At 42.0% G+C, this 13,748-nt stretch overlaps 1 protein-coding gene across 2 annotated transcripts in view; it reads right to left on the bottom strand.

Moving 5' to 3' along the window:
• Window positions 1–13,748, bottom strand: part of ACTR2 (actin related protein 2) — an 848,078-nt gene that overhangs the window by 75,848 nt on the left and 758,482 nt on the right. The gene's annotated exons all lie outside the window — the stretch shown is intronic.

Genomic DNA, 13,748 nt, shown 5'->3' with positions numbered 1-13,748 from the left:
TTGAGCCACACACTCTAGAGATCTAAACCTCATTAAAACAATAAACACAATGTGCTGGAGGGATAGATTCCTGTCACAGAGACTTCCCATGCTTTGGAACAAGATTCCAATCTACATTAGGCAGACCTCCTCACAAACACTCTTCAAGAGAAACCTTGACGAGTGGATGGGAAACAGAAAGTTTACCCTGAGGATCACTTCAGTGGCTCTGCTGGACAGAGGCACAGGGAACTAATCTAAGGGGGCTAGGAAAGCCAACACATTCTGGCTAGGCTTATAAATGTCTTCGGGCAGATAGCCTAGTACCTACCTATGAACCTATGAAAACCCTCAAATAAAAACTAAATATAAAACACCCCCTCTAATATTAACTTGAAACCCACAAAATTATGTACATCTTCAAAACATAACATTTAACCCTCCAGAGAGGAACAACTGCCCCAAATTGACAGCTGCACCTGCAGGCATTACTTGACCTAAAATTAAGATTACTCATAAAAAATGCATGCTACAGCCTGTGCTCCCACTTGCACTGACTGCTGTCTGTTCATTTCTTATCTCCCCTTTCCAGATAAGAAAAATAGCTTGTATGCATTCAGCACTGGATATTTTTACATAATACTAAATTGTACACTGTTCTATTAACTGTATTAAAGTATAAAACCTGCTAATGAAGTTGCTACCTCTTTTTACTTAACATAATTTCAAACCTTTTTATTTCCATTGAATTTCCTGCCATTGCACCTTTAAATTTTGCATTTCATAGGTTAGTACTAGGCTAACTGCCCTTGCAAGCTATTTTAAGCCTAGCCAATTATCCCTGTGAGATTCAAACCCTGTACCTTGTGTTTGTAAGGCAAACACCTTAACCATTAGGCCACCCCCTCAGCAAAGAATACGCAGAATTCTCCAGATTAACTGCTTGAACCTGAAAACAGCTTGTCACCATGGAAATGTGCTCAGCAATGAAACTTTGTAAATTTCATTCAGAAAAGAATGCACAGTTGCACTCAGCTGCAGACATTAGGACTCCACCAAAGATTTGCCAGTGGAAAACAAGCAACCTAATATTTTTGCAGTTTAAGAAGCTTAACATTTTCATGGGTTTCATAATTTTGTCTCATTTTCAAAGCTTATGTGCTTACATAAACACCTGTTTACAGTTTAAGCCAAAAGTAGTAATCTAAACCTTCACCCTTGTAAAATAAAAGGAGAAAGTATCCTAATTCTACATATCATTGTACTTTTACACCCCTCCCCAGCAGCCCAAGATCACAGCATATAAACATTAAAATTGCTTTTGTCCAGCCTTTTTATCTTGTTATACTGTAAGACCTGTATTTCTTACAACTAAAAAAGTAATTGCTTGCTTTAATATTTTTAACACGACATTCGCTGAAAAGATTCCCACTTACTTAAAATACCCCTGACTAAACAAAACTGTTTTACAGTAAATGGCATGCAGTTTATATCATATAATGTTTTATACAAATAAGAACTAAAACTGTTTTACTTACAGTTAGATTTTCTCTTTTAGTGTCCTTCTAAACATTAATGATAAAGTGGGGTACGTGCTTTACAATCCACCCACAAAGTTTAACAAAGACAACAAAGTCCAGTGTTTTTCATCCACTTTTTCTTGCAAAACAGTACTTAACAAATGTGATGAGATGCTTTATAGTCTTCAATTTATCCACTAATTTCAGAGCTGCTGGTCTTCCTGTGTTTCCATCTCCCAATACCAGACTCTGGTTCAAGTCCAAGGTACTGCTGAGTCTTCCAGACAACTCCTGTGTTTTTTTCCATCTCTCAAGCATTTTCATTTGGAATACTGGAAAAGGCTTCACTAGCAAACCTTACTGTCAGAAGAATGACAGTTCCCTTTGGCTTGCTGACTCACTTTTTGTTGGATAAACCTTTTTTCCCTCCTTAGCCTGTTCTCCATCAAAAATGACTTAGATCCTCCAGGAAAAACACTATGAAGACGGCTGGATACAGCAACTTAAATCTCACACCAACTTCTTATCATTCCCTAACTGCAGAGATAAATTTGCTTCTCTTCTAGCTGGTGTACAGTGAATAACCATGTTCTAAAACACTCTGCTGTCTCCGATTTTAACAGTTTCCATTCTGCCACAATTCTGCTAGGATCAACTCTTTCTGCTGGTACGATTGCATTTTTACTAAATATGTCTTGGCTGATTTCTTATGGTAAGGTTTGGTGCATAAACTCAATGCAAGTTCAGCTGTGGAACATCAGTCTAGCTACTTATTTGTGCTTCCGTAAAATTAATACAGTCTGTTCCTTCCAGTTACTTTAGTACAGCAGAAAATCTCAGGCTTTACCTACACCTCTTTCCTCTAACTCTATTTTTTAACAATTCTTCTTGACAAACCTCCTATTCAGCTAGCTTTTTTCTTCATATCATCCTCTGATTTTTGCAGTTTTATCAGTTCATGTGAACGGCTAGTTACAGCTTCTATCTTTTCCAGCCTTTTGTTGTTTAAATTGATATATTCCTTCAATGTTTCATTGATTTTAATCACCTCTGAGTGCATTTTTTTTCTAAATTACTGGAAGCCATTTCTTGAACCAAAGCTGAAGCAGGAACTGCTTTTTGCTGAAAATATGTAGAATCCTTCCTAGACAGTGTTTTCTCTTCATCTTTTCTGCTCGATTTTCTTTCAGGTTTTCACTCATGTACCTAAATAACTACATAGAAAGTAATCACACAAATGCTTCAAGACCACGTTAACTAACAAATCTGGATTTCCTATTCATCCTATATTAAAATGTTTAACTTGTTTATAATAAACCCATACAACTTAAAATGATATAAAAGTGTCCTCACATATATTCACATAAATATTACAATTAAATTCAATTGATTTTAATTGTTTAATTTATCATATGACTTTATCATTTATATATGACTTTGGAATGAATGTGTGTTTTATTTCTGAAGAGGTTGCTTGATTTGAGCAACGAAAAGCGCTTAAAATAAACCCATTTTTGTGGACGACTTCTGCAGGTCGTGGGCTTTTGTTTAGGCTTGCTTTTGATTGCACTGTTGGATCCCCAATGTATTTACTAGCCAATAACTGAATTTTACCAAAAAAAAATGCTTCAATGGCACTCCTTTTTTCACAATGGGAGAGCTGAAGTTAAGCTGCAGGCTGCCCTCAGTGTTTATCCATTAGAGAAGATTAAATAACAAAAAGAAAATTATCTGTGAATTCAGTCAAAAATGCTGTAGCAATTTATTCACCTTTCATAGGTAGGTACTAGACTATTGGCCCTAGGGCCTATACAAGCCTAGCCAAAAAGGTACCTGGCTTTCGCCACCCAAGAAAATAATTTTCCTGTGCCCGTCGAGCAGAACCACAGAAGTGATCCCCGGGGCGAATTTCCTATTACCCATCCAATCATCAAGATTTTTCTTGAAGAGTGCTAATGAGGAGCTCTGTTTGACATAGATTCACAGAACTACCACCTTTGCTGGAGTAGTTCAGAAAAAAAAAATAATAGGTTTATCGACTGATCCAAATTTGACTTGGAGGATCTTTAGGAATAAAAAGTGGAGTTAGTTCAGAAGACCACTCAACCTTTGGAAAGACTATGCAAGGAAGATCACTGCCACAAAGCCTAAGTATGTAAGGAAGATGAATGCCACAAAGCCTAAGTTCTGATATTCTTCTAGCTGACGTTACAGTCAAACAGCCCTCCAAGAGAGAAATACTTGATACTCTTTTTCTAACATAAAAGTCCCTAGGTCCCAAAGCAGCACTGGATCTTTGAGAAGGGGAATGTGCACTTGAGAAATTCCCTACAGAGGTTGAGGGCTGCCAGTGAAGAATTGTAGAATCCCTGAAGAAAGCTAGAAATATCAGGGAAATATGCTGTAACTAAGGCTTACAAAAAAACAATGGAAAGGTAGTCCAAAATGGCTGTTACAACCACTGCAGGAAGATCTAGTCTTTTGGAAGTAGCCCATACCACAAAATGTGATCACTTACTCTTGTCCATTTAGCTAACAGTAAGCCTCTGGACAGAAGTGAGCATTTGCATGAATCCAGCTAAATATGAAGAACTCCAGGACATCAGTGAAACTGATGTAATTATGTGGATTAGGCACAGGAAGTGAGGTTATAGCATTCAGAATCATATTTGCTGTTGCCAAAATATGACTAAAAGCATGACTTTGCCTTGAATTTACTCTACTGGGCTTTCTGAGGAAATCTGGATACACAGAATACTAATGGAAATACCAAAGAGGAGTCCCAAGAACCACTCCTGGACAAGAATGTTCCTGAGCCACTTCCCCAGGATGGGGGGGGGGGATCAGGGAGCAGAAGTTCCTCCACTTACTACTGGTCACAGCAATGTTTCCCTCAGTTACAGAATGGCGTCCATTATGCTGACAGGCCAAAGGACCTGAAAGACCACTTACATGACACAGGCAACAAATGAGCCTGTTCATTAGGAAACTCAATCGCCAAGGAATATGGGTAGCTATCAGAAAATGATCAACACAGCCTAGTGCCATGCCCCTACAGACTATCAACATAGAGGGTATATGAATGACTTCCACCCTACGTCTTTATATAACACACAACCATACTGCTGAGGTGGATGGCAACTTAATGCCACCCCAGAGTTGACGTATTCATAGTGACCATCACTATTTGTTATTGGGAGACAAAGGGCACTAGACAGAGTAAGCACTTTTGCACCCAAAGATAGATTTTGCAGGCTGTGGAAATCTTTACTTGTTCCAACAAAAGATCTATTCACTCTGACCACCATGTCTTGAGAATCCACTGCAGAATTCTCATAAGAAATCTGGTATAGGTTCATAGGTTGGTACTAGGCTATCAGCCCTAGGGCCTATACAAGCCTAGACATAACAATTCCCTGGCTATTTCTTCCCACATTATTTACTTTCCTGGACCCCTGTCCAGCAGGGCGATGGACGTGATCCCTGGGGTGAATTTCCTTTCTCCCATCCAATCGTCAATGTTCCTCTTGAAGAGGTCCAAAGAGGCACTCTGCTTGACATGTATGGGCAATCTATTCCAGAGTCTGGGGAGTCTCTGGGTCAGGAACCTATCCCTCCAGCATGTTTTGTTTATTGTGATGACAAGGTTTAGATCCCTGGAGCGTGTAGCTCTGAGGGATTGGGATTTCTTTAAGTGTAGCATGCCCAGCAGCTCTGGGTTTGACATGGCCTTGTATGTTAAGCAGAGATCGCCTCTGAGTAGACGATATGCGACAGAGTATAGCTGGAGTTTTTTAAGGCGGTCAGCGTAGGGCATCTGCTTTAGGCCTGTGATTCTTTTAGTGAGGTATTTCTGAGGCCTTTCCAGTTGTTGCAGATGTCTTGAGAGGTACATACCAAATGGGGCGTTGCATTCTATAATGGGTCTAATGAGGGATGAGTACAGTGGGACAATGACCTCCTTTTTTCTGGATGAAAAGCCCTTCGTGATGAGGTGTGCCAAATAGAAGGATTTCCTGACTGTTGTGACGATATGGTTATCGAAGGTGAGACCACTGTCCACCTGTGTCCCCAAGTCTCATCACACTTTCTGTGTTTAGTGTACTGCCACCTATATGGTAATTCATGGATACATGTTTTTTCCCAAAGGGGATAACAATACATTTCTTGGCATTGAGCTTGAGCCCATGGCTCTGGCACCAAGCATCTGTTTCTGTAAGGCCCTTTTGTAGAGTATCCACATCATTTGGGGATTCAATAATGGCTCCCAGTTTGCAGTCATCTGCAAACTTTGTTAGCCAGAGTCCCTTAGTGTTGACCTGTACTTCAGAGAAGTAGATGCCAAACAAGAGCGGCCCCAGGACTGAACCCTGAGGTACTCCACTTGTCACTTGTCTGGAGCTGGATTTGGAGTTGGCTACTTTTACAGTGTGGGTAAATGAGAAAGTAAAAAACAACAGCTGCCATTAAGTTCAAGATTATGAGCCGAAGAGTTGATTCTTTACAGAGGTAGCATGGCATTACATGATAGCATCTAATACACACCTGTTAAGTGTGATGGTGACTGTCTGTGATGGTTGCATCTCTAACTTTGCAGTTTTCACATTTACTTCTAAGGACTGGAACAGCTAAGTAGAAACTCCGGTACATACTTCAAATTCTTTTATATCACAGCATCTATGAGACAGGTGTTTGAGATAAGGCAATGCACTGACAGCCTGTAGCTTCCAGTTTGTTGCAACCATGGCTATGTATTTGGCAAACACGTTTGGGGCTATGGTGAAACAAATGAAAGTCCAAAGCTGGTAGTGATTGGCTCTCATCCAGAAATACAAAAACCTCTAACTCTTGTCACCTTTATGTCTAGGATAGGTGTTCTGGAGGTCCAAACAGACCAACAAGAATTAATTTGCTGTTCAATAGTCATCTAGAATTTTTCTGTTGAAATAAAATTAAGGACACAAATCTAAAAATCAGCCTGCAGTTCTTTAATCTTTTTTGTGACTAAATAGAACCTGCAATATTCAAATCCCCAATTGCCTGTTGTGACTTCTTGAAGGGCCTTTTTTATTTTAAAGACTGATTAAAATGATCTTGTCACCCCCTTTTTTTTTGAAAGGGTGAGATGTAAGGCAAAGGAAGAGACTGCAGTTTAGGAGAGGCATGGCAGACTTTGTAGCTTCTGCACTCAATACTCTATAGCTTTTGCACACAATACTCTGGATCTAGCAGTCCTGCCCAATGGTAAGCCATGCTAACGTGGAGAGACAATGACCCATCAATGCCTCTGCTGTGGGAAACACAGGTAGGACTTCATAGATTCTGCTGCTGCTGTAACCCCTACCTATGGGGCCACAACACCCCTGGTTTGGCCAAGAATTTCTGCCTCTGGCTGGATGCCCATTCTGAAAATTACCATGGCCTCTCTAGCTCTTCCTAAATTGGTGCTTTTTCTGTTGCTGTTGGCCCCATCTGAGCCAAAAATGACCCAGAATCTTGAGTCTTCAAAAAGATGCACTGTAGAGTCTCAAAATAACCACCTACAGATACTAAAGTACAGTTGTGTACCTACCATAAATGTAGATGTTCGAGTGTATTCACTGTTGCAGTCATTAAACTTGGGTTATCCTGCTGGTAGGCTTCCTACAGTCGGCCTGAATTCCAAAGTCCTGGTCCGGCATCAGTTGCTGTCACCTCTTCTTTGAAATCAGTGCGCCAGGGGTATAAAAAGATGCAGCCGACGCCATTTTCTTCAGTTTTTCTTGCCCCAGATGTCAGGTGCCCCCAAAAGGGTAGGCTGTAAATATTATGATCATAAAAAAGCATGCACATAACCTTCATCTATAAGCAAATACACCACATAGGTTGAATAGAATAGGGAGGTACAGATAAGTCCCAGCAAAGAATAAAGGGGGATGGTGGGAGGGTAACCTGGACTGCAATAGTGAATACACTCGAACATCTACATTTATGGTAGGTACACAACTCTACTATGTTCATTGTGTTTCACTGTTGCAGTCATTACACTTGGGTTGAATCCCAAAGCTGAGGCTGGGGCTAAATAAAGTTTGGAGTGGCTATGAGGCCCTGCAGAACTGCAGTGGCAAAACCTGCTCTGGATTTAGAGTAGAGAGGTAAATGATAGTGCTTTGTAAAAGTGTGCACTGAAGTCTAGGTTGCAGCCTCCAAAATGTCCTTGGTTGGTACTCCTCTGAGGAAGGCTGCTGAAGTGGCTGCTGCTCTGGTAGAATGTGGTCTAATGCCCTTGGGCACTGGTTTGCCATGTTGTGAATAGCAAAAACGAATGCAGTGGTCTATCCATTTTGAAATAGTCTGCTTTGAAATGGCTTTTCCTTGTGATCCTGCAGCATATGCCACTAAGAGTTGCTCAGTCTTTCTGAAGGCTTTAGTTTTGTCCAAGTAAAAGCGTAACTGTCTGTGTATGTTCAAAGAATGCAAAGTCTCTCCCCCTTATTCTGTGGGTTTGGATAAAAGGTAGGCAAATGTATGGTTTGGTTAAGAGCCACAACGGACACTACCTTAGGCATAAATGTCGGGTTTGTCCTTAGAGAAACCCTGCCCTGATGGAAAATAATAAAAGGTTCCACAGCCATTAGTGCCTGTAACTCTGAGACTTTTCTTGCTGAAGTTATTGCTAGGAGAAGAGCTGTTTTCCGTGATAAGTATTTTATCTCTGCTGTATTGGCTGGCTCAAAGGGAGGCAGTGTGAGTTTTTCCAAGACAAAATTGAGGTCCCTCCTTGGAGGTCTTATGTTTTTGGCCCCTCTGAGAAACTGTCTTAGCAGTGGATGTGAAAAAATAGGTGGGTCCGTATTATAATGTGCTGAAATGGCAGAGGCATGGATTTTAATTGATAAGAAGGATAGGCCTTTGTCCAGCATCTCGGTTAGGTATTGCAAAATCTGAGGAATATTTGGTACAAATATGTCAATTCCCTGCGCTTAGTTCCAAGAACAGAATCTCTTCCATTTTTCTGCATAAGATTTTCTGGTGCTGGGCCTCCTGGCCTCCAAAATAACATCCATAACTGCTTTAGAGAGAGGTGTGTTCTGAATGATTACATTATCTGCCATGCAGCCAGATTTAGGGTTCTGAGTTGGCTGTATAGGATCTGATCGTTCTGTTGGGTCAGCAAATGAGGTATTAGAGGCAATATCCAGGCTGGGCCTTGCGACAAGCTCTTTAGGATTGGGTACCAGTGCTGGCGTGGCCAGTCAGGGGCAATCAGTATAATTTTTGGCTTCTCGTCTGACCTTTAGGAGTACCTTGGAGAGGAGGGAAGGCATATACTGTAAGGGCTTTCCAGCTGAATGAAAGGGCGTCCACTTTCCATGCTTGCTTGTGATAAGTCCGAGTGCAGAATCTCTGTAGCTGGCAGTTGTGAGGGGAGGCGAATAGATCTATGTCTGGGCATCCCCATTTCCCTGTTATGTTGAAGATTTGTGGATCTAGTTTCCACTCGTGAGGATCCATGAGGTTTCTGCTTAGTGCGTCTGCCAAAATATTTGTCTTTCCTGGCAGGAGTTGTGCTTGCAGATGTACTTGATAAGTCAATGCTGTGTTCCACAAAATCATGGCTTGTCTGCAGAGGGGGTAGGAATGTGTGCCCCCTTGCTTGTTTATATACCACATGACTGTAGTATTGTCCGTCTTTATCAGCAGTTATCCTGGATGAAGTAGATCCTTGAAGGCTGTCAGGGCATTTTGTACAGCTAGCATCTCTTTTTGGTTGATAAGAAGATGCATTTGGTTTGTGGGCCATGTGCCCTGAATACATTTTCCTGCCATGTATGCCCCCCATGCATAATCTGATGCATCTGTTAGTGTCTGCCTGGCAGTGGGGTAAGGTGAATGGCTGTCCCTTGTTGTCGTGACAGGCATGTGCCCACCATTGAAAGTCCTGTTGCAGGCAGGGAATGAGAGTAATTACTGTTTCCAGGCTGTGGCAATGTTGAGTCCAAACACTTTTTAGGTACCATTGTAGTTTTCTCATATGCAGTCTTGCATATGGAATTAGTAGAATGCAGGATGCCATGTAGCCAAGAGCCTGCAGAATTTTTCTTGCAGATAACTTGGTCTTTGTTGCCATGTTTTTGAAGTAAGAAGTCAGTTGTCTGTCTGGCATGAGATCTGAGCAGTTGTATTTAAGCTTGCACCCAGGAATATTATCTTTTGAGAGGGTACTAGTTTTGATTTCTTTTCGTTTACTGTGTACCCTAGGCAAATTAGTAATCTTTTTACAAACGCCAGATGCTGTAGTAGAATATCTTTGGTCTTTGCTTGAATAAGGCAGTCGTCCAAGTAGGGATATATTTGAATTCCTCTTTGCAAAATGCAAATTCTGGTGCCAGGCATATTGTGAAGACCCTGGGTGCAATAGATAAGCCAAAGGGCAGTGTAGAGAATTGGTAGTGCATTCAGCCAGCTAGGAATCTGAGGTATCTTCTGCAAGATTGTCTGATTGGGACATGCAGGTATGCCTCTTTGGGGTCCAAAGTTACAAGCCAAGCCTTCTTGTCCAGCATTGGCAGAAGCTGCTGTAGAGTGAACATTTTGAATTTTGGGACGTCCTGAAAAGTATTTAGAATAGACAGGTCCAGAATTGGTCTCCAGGCTTTGTCCTTCCTTGGTACTAAGAAAAGTCTTGAGTAAAATCCTTGTCCCTGCTCTTGTTGTGGCACTGGCTGAATAGCCCCCATGTCCATGAGAGATGTAACTTGTTTTTGTGCCTCTGCCCATTGATTGTGTGGCAGGTCTGGCATAACTTTTGCCTTTGGAAGGGTGTGAAAGTGGAACCTGTAGCCCTGAGAGACTATATTTAAGACCCATTTGTCCTGGGTGATCTTGTACCAGTTTTGTGAAAAAAGTGCTAGCTTTCCCCCTAATATACAAGTGCTTGGCATTTGCAGAGGGAAGTCACTGGGACTGTTTTCTATAAGGCTGTGATTTGTCTTCTCCGCTTTTGGAGGTAGAAGCACCCCATTGTTTGGGCCTGTATGAGCCCTGGGGCTGTTGCCTGTCTCTAGGGCGTCTGAATCTGCCTCTTTGTGGTCTGTCTGACACTGGAAAGGACCAATTCTTAGAGGGCCAGTTCCTGCTAAATCTGGGTGGCTGTACCTGTAAGAAATCCTTTACTGTCTGCATAGATTTAGCCTTATCCTCCATTTTCTTCAACACCTCTTCTGCCTTAACACCAAACAAAGTATCATGCTGTAATGGAGCATCCAATACTTTTGCTTTAACATAATCAGGCAAATTCTGTTCCTTTAACCAAGCATGCCTTCTAATAACAGAACCTGTAACAGCGGACCTGCACGAGGCCTCCAGAGAATCATAGCCACATTACAAAGTATGTTTTCCCACTTGTTCAGCTGCATGCAATAAATCCTGCAAATCTTTGTTCTCAGAACATTCAGAATTTGTCAACATTTTTTGTTTTAACAAAGACATTAAGTATTGCTGATATGTAAGCATATGAAATTGACAATTTAAAGCCCTTACAGCCAAGGTAGCAGAAGTGTAAACTTTTCCCCCCATCTGTCCATAGCCCTAGAATCTCTATCCGAAAGGACAGGGTTTTTAGCAGAAGCAGCCTTGACCCCTTTGGGACCCTGTGAGAATTTCTGGGTCAGCAGCAGGGTTTTTCTAAAGAAATTTATGGGAGTCTGGAACCCTGTAGTATCTGTCCGGCTTAACAGCAGCAGGGGGTAAAGAGTCTGGAGACAGGCCAGACTCTGAAAATACATCATCTACTATGCCTAGAACAGGGGAAATTGCAAGAGGTCTGTGCTGAGGAAGTAAAAGAAAGTCTCTAACTCTTTTCTTTAGAATCAGAATAATCTTGGCTCTCCCAGTGGAAATGCTCCCTCATGGTATGCAGGGCTTCCCCAAATGAATAGTCCTCAGGAGGAGAAGCTGAAGGAATAGAATCTTCAGCATCAGAATCCTCATAGGGAGGAATAGAATATCCCTGTTCAGAAGAGGAATCACAGGAAATGGAAACCTGATCAGAGGAATCATATTCAGCGTCTTGCCTAGGCCTCTTATCAGGAGGGGGATGGGAACCCCTGATCAAAGTAATTAGATCTTAGGCATAGAAGTCTGTCCTGGAGAATGCTGTACTGGTTTCCTTGTCTTTAAAACTGTTTTAGACTTTGTCTTGGATGCTGAAGTAGGTTTTATATAAAGTTGTGTAGGTCTGAAGACACCCTCAGAAGCCGATGCCTGCTCAGCGGCTCCGGACCCATCTGAGGGATTAATTTCCGAAGGGCCAATACCTTGAGTATCCAGAGGCCTAGCTGTCTCCACGTGGGAGTCGGAGGCGGCCTGTGGCTCTGAGGTAGTGGGAGTCAGGGGCTGCGAAAGCGCCTCACTGAGCACCGACGAACCGTCGACTGGCCTAGAAGAGACTTCATCGTTGGTTTTGGACCTCAGATGCTTGTCCTTGTCTTTATCCTTGCGTTTTTTATGAATTCCGGTCATCGGTTGTTCTGACGGCATTATATAGTTAAACCTTCTGCCAAAATAATGGAAAGCAAAATCGTACCGGCGCTTAATAGTGCGCTGGTTAAATCTAGAACAAAACCGACAACTAGCAACGTCATGGTCAGGGCCTAGGCAAGGAATACAGTAAGAATGAAAATCCTTATGAAGTATTCGCTTCCCACAAGAAATACAATTGTTAACTTTTTCTGACATCGATCTGGAGCAAGAAAAAATTTCACCAACGGGGTACTTAGCTTTATTGAAGACTTTGGATCTGAAATTCAAATTCGAAAATCTCAGGAGTCGGCCGACCGACACTTGTGAACTGCTTTGCTTCGGGCACCGCGCGGCAAGAAAGACCGAAGAAAATGGCGTCGGCTGCATCTTTTATACCCCTGCTGCACTGACGTCAGGGAACAGGTGACAGCAACCGACGCTGGACCAGGACTTTGGAATTCAGGCCGACTGCGGGTAGCCTACCAGCAGGATAACCAAAGTGTAATGACTGCAACAGTGAAACACAATGAACATCTAGAGTTTTGCCTTGTTTCATACTGTTCTCCAGGTTTTACTTTTACCTTAGCATTGAACAAGTCAGCTTCAGTGAAAGGGTATTGTCAAAAAATGTCAGTATTCACAGACATTGCTACATAGCAGAATAAATGTGGCAGGTGCACAATCATAATTGAAGTGAACATTCTTTCCATATGGGAAGCCTCTCTGGGTTTGAGCTCACTGTTTTCTGGAAACTTTTTCCAGCATCCTGACCTTTACATCAACAAGTTTACCATGAAAAGGTAGCCTATGTGATGGATAATGCAATACCCTGTTGGTAAAAGTGGATGCATATATTCTCTTCCCAAAATGGTCCTTGTTATGGAAATGGACTGCCAAGCTCTTGAGACATGGGAGCTTTCTTAAGCACTGCTGCAGTGATGACACAACTAATGGCAGCCTGTACCTAACCTAACTATTTCAATCCTTAAAAGACCAAAGGATTTTACCTAGTTTTCTTGGGAAAAGGAGTTACAACACTGGGAGGTCTCCATTCCTCCCTAAAACAAGAAAGACAATTTCTGCAGAGGGCACTACCTAGGAGGTCAGAGGGAGAGCAGAACACCTCCTGTAAGACTTCTTCCAGAAATGAGGAGCTTCTGTGGGCCATTTCCTTCCCCCTTTTCTGCACAATTTCCAAGCTCTCTCCATATTTTACAGTCATCTGGGAGGATGGTAAGAAATTACCTACATCACCGTCATGCATGCGTCTCTTATGCAGGAGACCAAAGAGGGGAATCAAAGTCCTTCCTATTACAAATATACACTTCCTTCCTTTCCTTTGTTAGGATGGTTCCAGGAAGAAGAAAGATTAATAATAAGACATTGAGAATCTACCTGTTTTGCAGCTTAATCCTCTATCCTAATGGCATGAAGGCAAAAGTGGCATATCAGCAGAGAATAAGAACCTTGGGTTGAAACTGGGGTCATAGCAGCCCCCAAAGAAGGCCCAGGGAATGAACAGTCCAACACTGATTCAGATTCCAAGGACACGTGTGATGAAAGACCACTGTCAACCCTGACCAGTGCTGGCAAGCTCATTATGGTCAGTACCAGCTCTTTGTCCCATACTAAAGTTGACAGTCCCCAAAAAATGAAGTTGAAAATGAAGCCCTTGGGCCCAAATGCTGACAAATCCAAGGGTCAAAACAGTGTAAAGGGCATCAGCACCAAAGCCAGCCTCAACCC

Source organism: Protopterus annectens, chromosome 1.part2 (assembly GCF_019279795.1).
Source record: "Protopterus annectens isolate FY-2018-M chromosome 1.part2, PAN1.0, whole genome shotgun sequence".
NCBI classification, from domain to species: Eukaryota; Metazoa; Chordata; order Ceratodontiformes; family Protopteridae; genus Protopterus; species Protopterus annectens.
The sequence above is the reverse complement of the archived record's forward strand: the minus strand, read 5'-3'. Positions and strand labels throughout refer to the sequence as shown.